Here is a 12566-nt window from a genome sequence, read left to right on the forward strand (position 1 = left end):
CTCCAAAAAAAACTTTAGGGCAATTGAGCCATAGGGTTTAACCCCCTCTAAAACCCCAGCCCCCAATAAGTTACCACTGGGGTTTTTTTGGCCTCTTCACCCTGCGGGTGACCCCCCGTATTTCCAAAAAGCCTGGGACCTTTGGGATAAAACCCCCCAAGGGGGAAGGGCGTTTGGCCCCAGGTTTAGAGAGGTGGACCCCCAACCCCCAATTTTTGGGTTCGGTCTGGGCCGGCAAAACCATACTGGGTGCCCCCTTACAAGGCACCGAACCCCCAAAATTTTCCCCCGGGGGCCCCCAGCCTAAAAAGGTGCCCAATGCTCCGGGTGGGTTTCACGGGGGTGTGGTTTACTGCTGTGTGTGTGGGGCCTTTGGGTGGGTTAAGGGACGAATTCTGAGTATGGGGCACCATCCCTTTGGGGTATACACGCACTTTTTGGCCCGGGGGATGATGTTTATTCCCTTTAAGAAGCCCAGGTTAAGGGGTTTTGGGCACCCCCCTGAAAAAAAATTTTTCCTTCAAAACTTACAAGGAATTTTCCTAAAATATTGAAAGTTTTACTTTTCTTTTTTTTGGGTCCCCCACACCATTTGCCTACTCCATTGCTTGGGCACTTTACCTGTCTCCCGATAACCCTTTAAAGGTTTCCACAGCCCCAGGGGAAGACGAGGGCCCCCCGTTTGTAGATGTTAAGGTATACCCCCTTGGGGCCCGGGGGCGGAGCCAGCTCTACTTTTTTAAAAAACTTTTTGAACCCTTTTAAGGGGGGGTCCCACTCAAAAGGGTCTGTTGGTTTTTGAGGGGAAAAAAAAAGAAAAAAAAAAGGGTTTTCACAATCCCCTGGTTTAACTTTCTGTGGGCCCCCCGAAGGTGCTATGGAAAATGTTGAAACTACTGGTCCCTTTTTACAATCGGGGGCACTTTTTTTTTGGCCCAAAAACAAAACTTTTTTGTGGGAAAGGAGGGTTGCTGAAAAAAATCTGCTAAAACCCCGTGCTCTTTTTTCCTCCCTCTCCCCAGTTCTCCTTTTCGGGTTATGACCTTTTTCCCCACACACCTAAATTTTTCCAGTGGTGCCCTTTCCCTTTCCCCATTTGCCAAATTATTTTTGGGCTCTTTAGGGTTTTTAAGGATTTTTTGGCTCTGTACTCCCAAATATGGCTTCTTGGTCTTTTTTTTCCCTGTGCCCCAAAATTTCAGCTGCAACTGTCAGACCAAATGTTGTTATTGTAAAAATCTCCCCCTTCCACCTCACCTTTCACCGTTGTTTTCCAAAGCCCCCGGGGCATGTCCTCATTTAAACATCCCCCAAACTGTTGTTTGACTGGCTCTAGGGCCCTCGATCCGCACAGTCTGGTGCTAGTTTTGGGTGGGGCAAACTGCACCACCGGAGGCTCTGGGACTGTGGGGGTGCTTCCTGACCTGTTCCTCCTCTGTCTCACCAAAATGAAGATTGTGGGATTGTGGTACTCTTTTGTTGCCTTTCCCTTTCATTTCATCCCTTTACTGGTGGGTTTTTAGAAACCCCTCGTCTTACAAATTTTGGGCACGGGGGGGACGGTAATCATTGTTTTTAGTCCAAATTGCTTTGGGTCGAAACCTTTTACGTCCCCATAGGAAGCTCTTCCCCCCCCCCCCCCCCGGGGCTTTGTGGGTATTTTCTCTTCTTTGATCCGTAGCTTTTTGGGGTTTTCCCTCCCCAGGACTGCCGTTGGGCTGCAAACCCCCCCCCCAATTTGGGTGTCTTTCTAAGCTGCAAAATGTTTCCATTTTTCACCAAACTTTCTTTTGTAAACCAGACTTTTCCGGGAGTCACTGGCATTCCCGACAAAAGTGCTTTTTGAAACATCTTTATTTATGCTAGGGGGGAACCCTCATCATTTAATTTTCCGGGGGTAAGGGGTTTCAGGGTCTTCAAATTTTATACACCCCCACCCAAAGGCCCACCCGACCAGGATGATCAGCTGCCCTAGCAGCAACCCCGGGTCTGCCCTCTTAGCCAAACCACCCAGATGCTTTTTTTAGTGCATCTAACAGGTTAAAGCTTTCCTTCACCTCTCTCCTGATATTTTCCCAAAATTTTAAAAGACAGAGCTATAAAATGTACATGGAGCCGCTCGGGGCATTTGGACACTTTGCAAAGACACCCCAACTTTTTTTATCAATTGCACTGCATAAATTTTAAATGAAGAAAAAGAATAAAGGGTTCTTTTATTTTTAAAAAAAACAATTTTTGCTTTTTTATTGGTTTTTTTGTGCTGGTTTTTCCTTTTTTTTGACCTTTTTTTGTATTGGTTTTTTTTGTCCCGGGAATTTAATTTCAAAAAGTCTATTTTTGGGGAAAAATTTAGACATTTTGAGATCTTTGGGAGGTTGTTTTTGGGTTGTTTTTGGTTTTAAGCTTCGTGTCATGACTGGGGCGTTGGGAAATGAGGGGTTCGGTGCAGGTGTATGGGGGAGGTGGCGTATCTCACTTTCCGCTTTTCCATCCCACGCTCTACAGCCCAAACAAATAAAAAGCGATGCCCCTGCTGGGGTACCGAAACACACACCCACAGGAAACTGGGAGGGCCCCTCCCCCTCAAAATACCCCAAAATGCACAAAAAACCCCCCCCGAGTACCTGTGGATTCAGCCGGCCCTTTGGGCGGGCGGCCCGGACTCTACACCCGCATGCTCCGGGAAACACTTACACACAGATGTTCAAAACAGGGCTAGTTGGTTTTTTTCTGAATGGTTAAAAATAGTCTTAAAAAGCCCGAATTATTTTAAAACAAATCCCTCCCATTTTGGAATAAAATGGGTTATTGAATGCTGTTTCAGCTGGTTTTAAAAATCCTGATTACTAATTCCTGGGAGCCCATAATAATTTTAAAATTTAATTTTTTTAAAGCCATTTTACTTTTTAAAGTAAAGTAAATTTTTTTCCATAAAAACCATAATTAAACCCAATTTAAATATAAATTTTTACAAAAAATTTAATTTTTACATGATGTATATGTTTAAAATAAAAAAAAAAAAAAAAAAAATAATATAAAATTCTATAAATAACCTGCGTAACCAAATATGCAGGTTTTTTCATCAAATTTTTTTATTTTTATTTTAAATAGGGTTTTTTTTGGGTTTTAATTTATATTTTTAAAAAGGGAATTACAAAAATTAAAATTTTTAAAACCCAAACCCAAAAGTAAAACCAAAACATGCGGTTATGCCATCCGTTTGTGGTATAACCTAATCTAATCTAAATGTAATGTAATTTAATTTAATTTAATTTTTAATTAATTTAATTTAATTTAATTTTTAATTAATTAAATTAAATTTAATTTAATCAAAACATGTAACCAAATCATGCAAAGTAATTCCATCATGTTAGGAATAGTTTAGAATATAAAATAAAATAAAATAAAATAAAATAAAATAAAATAAAATAAAAGTACATATTATTTGGACATTAACATGTAATCAAATCATGCAAGTAATTCCATCATGTTAGGTTTAAGTAAGGATATAAATGTATCAAATCTAATATAATAATAATATATTATTATATAATAATATATTATAATAATAATAAATATTATTTGATCTAAATGGAAATATGTAACAAAACAATGCAGGTTATATCATCATTATAATATAATATAATATAATATAAATATAATATAATATAATATAATATAATATAATATAATATAATATAATAAATTATTTGATCTAAATATAAATATTGGAAATCAAGTCATGCTATATTTATCATGTTAGTGTTAGGTTAGATATAAATACATATTATAAGGGGATCTAAATATAAACATGTAACCAGTCGTGGTAAGGTTATTCTCATGATGTTTTTGTGTGTGTGTGTGTGTGTGTGGCAGCAACATTTCCTCGTGTGTGTGAAGATCGGCGAAGCTGAGGTGGTTCAAAGCGCGACGGAGAGTGTGACCCGAGAGCTAAAACCTCACCTGAACTCCGACCATACTGCTCCAGAGCCGTAACTAACCCCTCACCCGTCTCAGAGACCTGAACAACACGCTAAAGTTCAACAGCACACACCGGCCAGCTGGTACCAAGTGAGTCTCTGTGTGTGTGTGTTCGTGTGTGTGTGTGTGCGTGTGTGTGTGTGAATATACATCTGAGACTACTTCATAATTAAATATGATGCTGGAAACTCAACCACTGCAATGGCTAAATTAATTTCTTAATTCCAGAGTCGCGACGCTAATGAACTGAGAATATGTGAACGCAAACAATCAGCATCATTCAGTTTAAAGGTTGTATGCGAGCAAAACTATCAAAATGCAAATCAGTGCAGGCTATTTGTCTGTTTAAAGAGTCGTAACAATGCAAGAAATGACCTGAAGCGATTAGCATGTATGAAAAAAGATGTATTATCTATATGCTAGTGCATTGTTATATTAATAACCTAAACACGTCTAAAATGCATTACTGTATATAGTTAAGATGGACCACTGCTATTGGAATGAATGGGAGAAAGTGGACACCCATATATGGCGACTCTAGTAAAATAAGTCCCGCCTTCCAAAGAAAAGAGCCAATCAGCAGTCGGCAAAGTCACTATCTGGTCTTTACATGAAAACTTGTGCTCCGATGACGCATTTCATGTCCATCTAGTTACACAAGAGTTCTCAGGAGGACTTGTGAAGATGAAATCACACTGCAGGTGTGTGCATTCAACTTCAGATACACTGTGCCTGATCAGACTACAAATCTATATAATCCTGCACAGCTTGTTTAAAGGTCATTTCAGGATCAAATGACAGTTTTAACTGCATTTTCTTGCTGCAATAGCGGTATAAAATGCTTTTTTTAAAAGCTTGTGGGGAAAAAACAGTTGCATGACATTTAGAAAAGTTAATCCAAGCGTTTCTTGGCTTGATCTATGAGGGAGTTTTTGTGTGTAAAAGTATATAAAGGCATAAAGTGAGTTATTAGTGTTCTTATTATATAAGGCCTATAAACATTATTACTGTATTAAGCGTCTTTATCAGGATTCCCAAACTTTAAGTATTGATTAACATACTATATATATATTTTTTTATTTTATGTTTTTCCTTTTTCATTTTAAGTTATTATTATTGTGTGTAATAAATTGTTATTTCTGTTTTAGTAATTTTAGTAATCTAAATAAAAGATTTGTTGCATTTACAGCTGAAAAAAGAGTTACTTTTTTATATTTTTTTTTATTTCAGTTAATATGTTTTTTTCAGTAAAATTAAATGTTTTAATTTAGAATTTTTCGTTTAGTTAACGATAACAATGCTGTCAGCGAATCCCTTTGGCCTAAAAATATTTGCTTTGAAATCCCCCTAATATTTAAAGTAAATATTTAGATAGTTTAATAATGCATTTGCATGTTTGTGGTTTTCCTGATGGTCAAGTTAATCGCATTGCATAACATGCAGGTAAAACAAGCTTCTTTTATTTTATTACATGATATATTATATATTTCTTATATTAATTAAGTGTTTTTTATTTTGATTATTATTTTAATTTTAATTCTAACATTTTTTATTATTTAATAATTTATAATTTTATTAGTATTTTATTATCCAGGGTCTATAGTTATTTAAAACTAAAAGATAATAGCACTTTAAAAAAAAAAAAAAATTGGTTACTTGAAATAAAACTCAAACAGAAATAAAAATTAAATAAAATGAAATAAAAAATGAATAAAAAAAATTAAATAAACATAAAAAATGAATAAAAGGACTAAAAAATAAAAATTAAAAAATAAACCCCTCAGGGCGGCATCATCACCAAGCTTCTAGAGAGTGAAGGGGTTTGAGAAACATGAGACTAGTTGAGTGTAGGTCAAACATGCGGTGACGTCTGTTTCTCTGGCAGTCATGCAGGACTACACTGTTTGTGACGGGAGCTGAAAGGAGACGGTCTGGTGATCTACAGGATGCTGGAGCCGTACACCGGCCTCTACACGTGTGTGGTTTCGTACCAGATGAACGGACGCATGCTCAACTTCACACGCAGCATTAACGTCACAGCTGTTGGTACGATTTTATCTCATTTCTGTGGTTGCTTATTTGCTTGTTTCTTATTTCTTGCAATTGCAAGTTTATGTTTCATAATTCTGGCTTTTCGCAGATCTTCCTAGCAAAAAAAAAAAAATAGGTATTTTATACACACATATATATATATATATATATATGTGTAATGACAAAAACTATAGAAAATAAAAACGAATAACCATAAAATGGGTAAACTTTTAATAAATTAAAATATTACTAAAACTATAATAGTTAACACTGAAATAACACTGACATCATCTCCTTGCAATTCCGTTTATTTCTCCCAATTTTGACTTTTTTTTTTGCAATTCTGAGTTTTATACCGCAATTGCGAGCTTATATTCACCATTCTGACTTTTCTCAGCTTTTCGTGTTTCCTCTCATCTCAGTTCTATTGAAGCTCATTTGCGTCCGGTTTAAAAATATAAAAAAGCTAATTGCAATGTTTTATCTCAAATTTCAGACTTTTTTCTCTTGCAGTTGCAAATTATAAACTCATAATTCTCTTTTTACTTCTTATAATTCTGTTTTTTATTTCCTGCCACTGAATTAAAAATAAAAAGGTAATTGTAAAAAAAAAAGTATATATTTAAAAAAAAAAAATGCTTAATTGAGAAAATCTAAAAATTCAAATGAAATATAAGAATTTTAAATATTAATAAAAATTATAATAGTGAATAATTATAATAACACTGCTATTCTGAGTTTATATCTCGCAATTAACTTATTTCTCCTTACAATCCTGAATTTGTTTTCTTGCTTTTATCTCGTAACATACTTTTCTCGCAACTGTGAGTGTATATATCACAATTCGGTTTATATCTCATATTTGTGACTTTAAATCTACCAATTCAGTTTTTTTTTCGTACAATTCTAGGTTATTCTCACATCTTAGGATAATTATTTTCCAGAATAGATGCGATTACCTGTTTTATAGTTAATCTGTGGCAGCTTTCCATATATTTGGTCTCCTCGTCTCAAGATTCACCTCCGTCTCTCTCTACTGTGGTTCTGGCGTGGGCCCCTAAAGAGTTCCCCATCATTCTGAATCCCAGCTGAGTTTATCAGATCTTTCACACAGTGACTTCCTGGGTGAGCTGCCAATCGTCTTCTTTTCCCTCGCTTTTTTGCTGTGGTTTTCTGCGGTATACATCACTGAGCGTCTCCGCATTGCAGGAAGTACAGTGAATCTGTCCTGTCGTGTGTATCTGCCTCACCTGTACGAGGTAGGGTGCCAGAACGCATCTGATTGGACTGTCGATAACAAGACCGTGGAGCAGCTTCCGCCGACCAGCTGACTCCGGCTCACCTGGGGCCGCGTGCGGATGTGCTTCTCACTTCTTCAGTTTGTCTCGATCTCTCTGTTTTATTGACTCTTGTGTGTGTGTGTGTGTGTGTGTAGGCTTTTCTCATATGATTACGGTGACGAGATAAAAGAACGAGTCCTGTATGTGATGGATTTTTCATCTGACGACCTGCAGAGGGAGTTTAACTGCTCCGCCAGAAACAGCCGCGGGTTTAACACCAGCAGAGCCGTACTCAGAACCGAACGTAACTACAACTAACACACACATGCATATCTGTTCACATAGAATTTATTCCGGTGATGCGCAGCTGTATTTCCAGCATCATTACTGCAGTGTTCAGTGTCACATGATCTTCAGAAATCATTCTAATATGATGATTTGCTGCTCGAGAAACATTTCTGATGTGTGTGTGTCGTGTGTAGCGTACGTCCCGACTCTAGAGCTGGGCTGTGGTTTAGGTGTGACGCTGGCTATGTTGATGATGTTCGTCATCTATCACGTGTTCTGGCTCGAGCTGCTGCTGCTCTATCGCTCGTGGTTCGGCTCAGATGAGAGATCACGGGTGAGCAAACACACAAACCACATTCACAGACACTTGTGATGGAAACAGCTATTATTGGAGATCAAAAACCAGTAGTGACTGAACTCTGTTTCTGCAGATGATAAGCAGATGGACGTGTACATCTCATCGCTCGCAACAGTGAGGAGGAGGAGTTCGTTCTGTCCACGCTGCGTCGAGTCCTGGAGGCCGAGTTCGGTTACTCCGTCTGCATCTTCGACCGGGACAGTCTTCCTGGAGGAAGTGAGTATGACTCCAGACATACTGTACAGCAGCGGCTTCATTCACTGTTTAATGTGCATTTAAGAATGTGTACGTTTACTTCATTTACATTCACATTCGCATTACTAGTCACTTTTACACCATTTCACCATTAAAATTAAAGCTTGAGGATTCGACATGTTTAAAATTCGAGGGTTTGGCATTTGAACATGAACTTGATTGAACACAGTTTTATAAATATAAATAAATAAAGACTATACATATGTAAAAAAAAAATGTAAAATGCAAAAAAATTACTAAAATCACAGTAAAAAAAAAATCTAAAATATTAACAAAAATTATAATAGTGTGTGACATTAAAATAACTAATAGAATGTTAAAAATAAATGTAAAAAATACATTTAAAAATAAATTAAATATTTTATCTATTTTAATTGTATTGTCATGTGGATCATCAATTGTGAATTTGCATATATAAATTGTGCCAATTATTGAAATATTACCATTAAAAGAGTATGTGAACACAGACACACCTCTATTAAAGTAGGTGTCAGCATTGAGCATTTGTTAACTATTTTTATAAAGTCTTAATATTTAAAAACTGACAGCTGAAATACAGTAAGATACAATTATTACATGAAAAACTAAATGAAACTTTAGAAATAAACTATAACCAAATTAAACCTAAACAGTAGTATTTTAGGAATGAGCGATAAAATAAAAAAATTAAACAAATTAAAAAAAAAAAAAAAAAAGATAAAATGACAGAAATAAAAAACTAAAGCTCAAATAAATGTAAATGCAAAAAAGAAAAAAAAACTAAAACGGCAAAGCACATAAAATATATAAATATATATATATATATTTTTTTAATGATACTAGAATAACACTAGTATGTTTTGGCTGTATAGTGAATGTTAGTATGAAGTGTTGAGCAAAATGAGTGAGTGTGATGATGTACCTCTCCGTGATGGTGTGTGTGTGAGGAGTGTATTAACGTGTGTCTGTGTGTAGCTATAACAGACGATACGCTGAGGTTTGTGGGTCAGAGCCGCAGGCTGGTGGTGGTTGTGAGTCCGTGCAGGCGCTGTCCGGCGAGGACCACAGGCTCTGCTCGAGCTGCAGGCCGGACTGACCAGCATGCTGCACGGCGGCAGCCTCAAGGTGGTTCTGATCCAGTTCAAACCGGTCCGGAGGAAGAGCTGGGTCAAAGAGCTGCGCCAGGCCCGGCTGGCACTGACGCTCATTTGCTGGAAGGGGCGAGAAATCGGGCCCCCTCTGTCCTCACGCTTCTGGAAACAGCTGCAGCTGGAGCTGCCCATGAGGAGGGACACACAACACACACTCACAAGCTACCGGACATCACACAACACACACCCGGCACACACACGAAAAAACACACATCAGGCAGAAGAGAAACTCATCGATCCTTACTCTACCAGTGCCTTATAGTAGACATCAGCTGTGTCCACAGTCACACTGTATTTGTATAGCGCTTTTCACAATATTCATCATTTAAAGCAGCTTTCACATGTCTTATATCCGTATAGGAAGTCCTATAGGATTTTCAGTGTATATTTTGGGATTATATTTATACTATTATGGTATTCAGGGATATGTGGGTCATATACAAAAAATGGGTTTTCAAGCATCAAAACAAAAAGTTTAATACAACTTTACATTAAACCTTAGCCCCATATTTTGATCAAAGAATCATTAACGACATTTAAAGACTCCAGGTTTGACCCATTTGTCACTAAAGTTTTTAATCAATTAAAATATAATTAAAAACAATTTTTACATTTATTTTGATCATTACGCAAAATAGGATGCCTTGTCTTTGATCCATATATATATATCATATTTAATTGAGTTTAATGACATTTAAATTTAATTCAGTTTTAGTGCTTCAACTTATTGTATATCCGTTAGCATATATAATTTCCATTTAAGCTAATTACGTTGAGTTTTCATGAGGGATTCCCAGTGTTTTTATACTATTATAGTATTATTGATATTTTGAATTTATTTTTATATTTTTAGTTTTTCATCTAATATTTATATTTCATTTCAACTATTTCAGTTAACAAAAAATGATTTTAACAAATGATTTAACAACATTTGCATATACACCGTTCTCTGATGTCCGTTAATTTATATATATATATATATATATATATATATATATATATATATATATATATATATATATATACAGTTTAAAAATATGTAATTTTATAATTTCGATTTATTTATCTTTTTTTTATCAACTCTCAAACCCCTGCAGTTCCCTCAAGAACCGACAGGGGGCGTGAGACCCTGCTGTAGTGGGTTTGGATTGAACTGCATTTATCTGCACTAAAGTAGATTATCTCCACTATGCAGCAAGGCAAGAAATAGTGTGCTATAAAGAGGATTTTAGAGGTTTCATCCCCTCTTTAATGCTCCATAACAAACCTCAGCTGTTTTCATTCAATTGACATTTGATTGATTTTGTTGTCATGCACCACTGTTCTTCATATATGACCATGCCATGTCCAGTATGTTCTGTGATCATAATATTAAAAAACTTTTATAAAAAAAAAAAAATTATTTCACATTCACACCGGTTTCATTTATTCATTTCATGACATTTCTCACGATGATTTCATACTGAACCCGATCACCCCATGACAGCAGCTGACGTCCATGTCCATTATTTAATTACGCTCCATGATCACGGATGATGAAATGTTTATGAAACGCATTTCCTCTCAGTCATCGGGTGAATAGAGGAAGTGGTAAGCCTCAACCAATCACATGCCGTCTTGCCGGGTGAATCTGGTTTTGTGTGTTGTTTCTTAGCTCGAGGTCTGGAGAAGCCAGATCAGCTCAGCTCTGATTCTCTAAATAGAAAAACCCCACATATGCCTGAATATATTGCAACCGTGAACCATTATGTTTCCAGCCTCCTTCGTTTTTAGCAGTGTTTTTTTTTTCCATTGGCAATTCAGAAAGTTCAAAAGGCATTCGAAAATGAACCACTTGTCATTAGTTTAAAGGAATAGTTCACCCCAAAAATAAAAAAATCTGCTGAAATGTGCTCACCCCTCAGTTCACCCAAGATTTGGAGTTATTATGGATTATGGAGTCATGTTTTAGATTGAAGCAACATTTTGAAGTTAAAATGTCTTGGATGGATGTGTTTCTTACAAACCGCTAGCTTTTGGCTTCATAGGATGTTAATGGATGGACTGGAGTGGATTATTGTGATGTTTACTTACGATTTATTTAGCATACTTATATGTGTGGCAAAAGCTGAAAAACAAACAAAAAAACTTTGTGTTCATGCAATGATCCACCCAAAACAAAGGACTTCAGTTAAAGCTCAACTGAAATGATAAGAATTCCTCTTGAGAAGTCACATCTACAGTGAGATTATAATTCACATACTGTATATTTGTCAACAAAAGAGTAAGACTTTGTGCTTAATTAACATTGGATGAAGTGAATGATGTTTGGGGTTGGTAAGGATCTCTTCTGCTCACTGAGGCTGCATTCACTTGATCAGAAATACAGTAAAAACAGTGAAATATTATTACAATTTCAAATAATAAATTTTCTATGAGAATATATATTAAAATGTATTTTATTCCTGCGATCAAAGCTGAATTTTCAGCATCATTACTCCAGTCTTCAGTGTCACATCATCTTCGAAATCATTTTAATATGCTGATTTGCTGCTCAAGAAACATTTTCTGATTATTATCAATGCTTTGCTGCTTCATATGTTTGTTGTCAAAAAGAACAGCATTTATTTGAAATAGAAATCTTCTGTAACATTCATATTAACATTCATGATCAAATGAATGCATCCTTGAATAGAAGTGTTCATTTCTTTGCAGGAGGAAGTGTAATCAGCGCCTGCTGTGTGTGTGTGTGTGTCTGTGTCAGATCTGATGGAGTCGGTCCTCCGGTGTATGCAGGCGTGTCGGCGGCTGCTGGTGGTGCTGAGCTCGGACTGTCTGTGTGAGAAGAGCATCAGTCTGCTGGAGTGCCGTCTGTGTTTGTACCTGCATCACACATCGCGCGCGCCCCTCATCACCGTGAGACGGCGCGCGCTCAGCGCCCCCTGCGGCGACATCGCGGAGCTGCGCAACAACTCCACCTCCGTGCGCTGGCACGGCGCGCGCTCCGAGCGGACGGACTCGCGCTTCTGGAAGCTGCTGCGGCTCGCGCTGCCTCTGCGACCGCTCGCTCTCGGGAAAAGACTCATCGATAGCACCTCCTCCCACTCGGACCTGGCGTCCGTGGCCACGCGCTACACGCAAGCGCAGACGGTCTCGCACAGTCGGCGGAGCAAAGGGGGGCGGGGCGGAACGAGGCACCTGGGCGTACGCGACAGAAGTGGGCGGCGCTGTGAGCAAAAGGGGCGGGGCTGTGCAATCTGCGTG

At 37.5% G+C, this 12566-nt stretch overlaps 1 pseudogene; it reads left to right on the forward strand.

The window, feature by feature from the left end:
• The first annotated feature begins 1289 nt into the window (after window positions 1–1289).
• LOC122147818 lies at window positions 1290–9585 on the forward strand (annotated as a pseudogene).
• The last annotated feature ends 2981 nt before the right edge of the window (window positions 9586–12566 follow it).

This window comes from Cyprinus carpio, chromosome A15 (genome assembly GCF_018340385.1).
Source record: "Cyprinus carpio isolate SPL01 chromosome A15, ASM1834038v1, whole genome shotgun sequence".
Classification (NCBI taxonomy): Eukaryota; Metazoa; Chordata; class Actinopteri; order Cypriniformes; family Cyprinidae; genus Cyprinus; species Cyprinus carpio.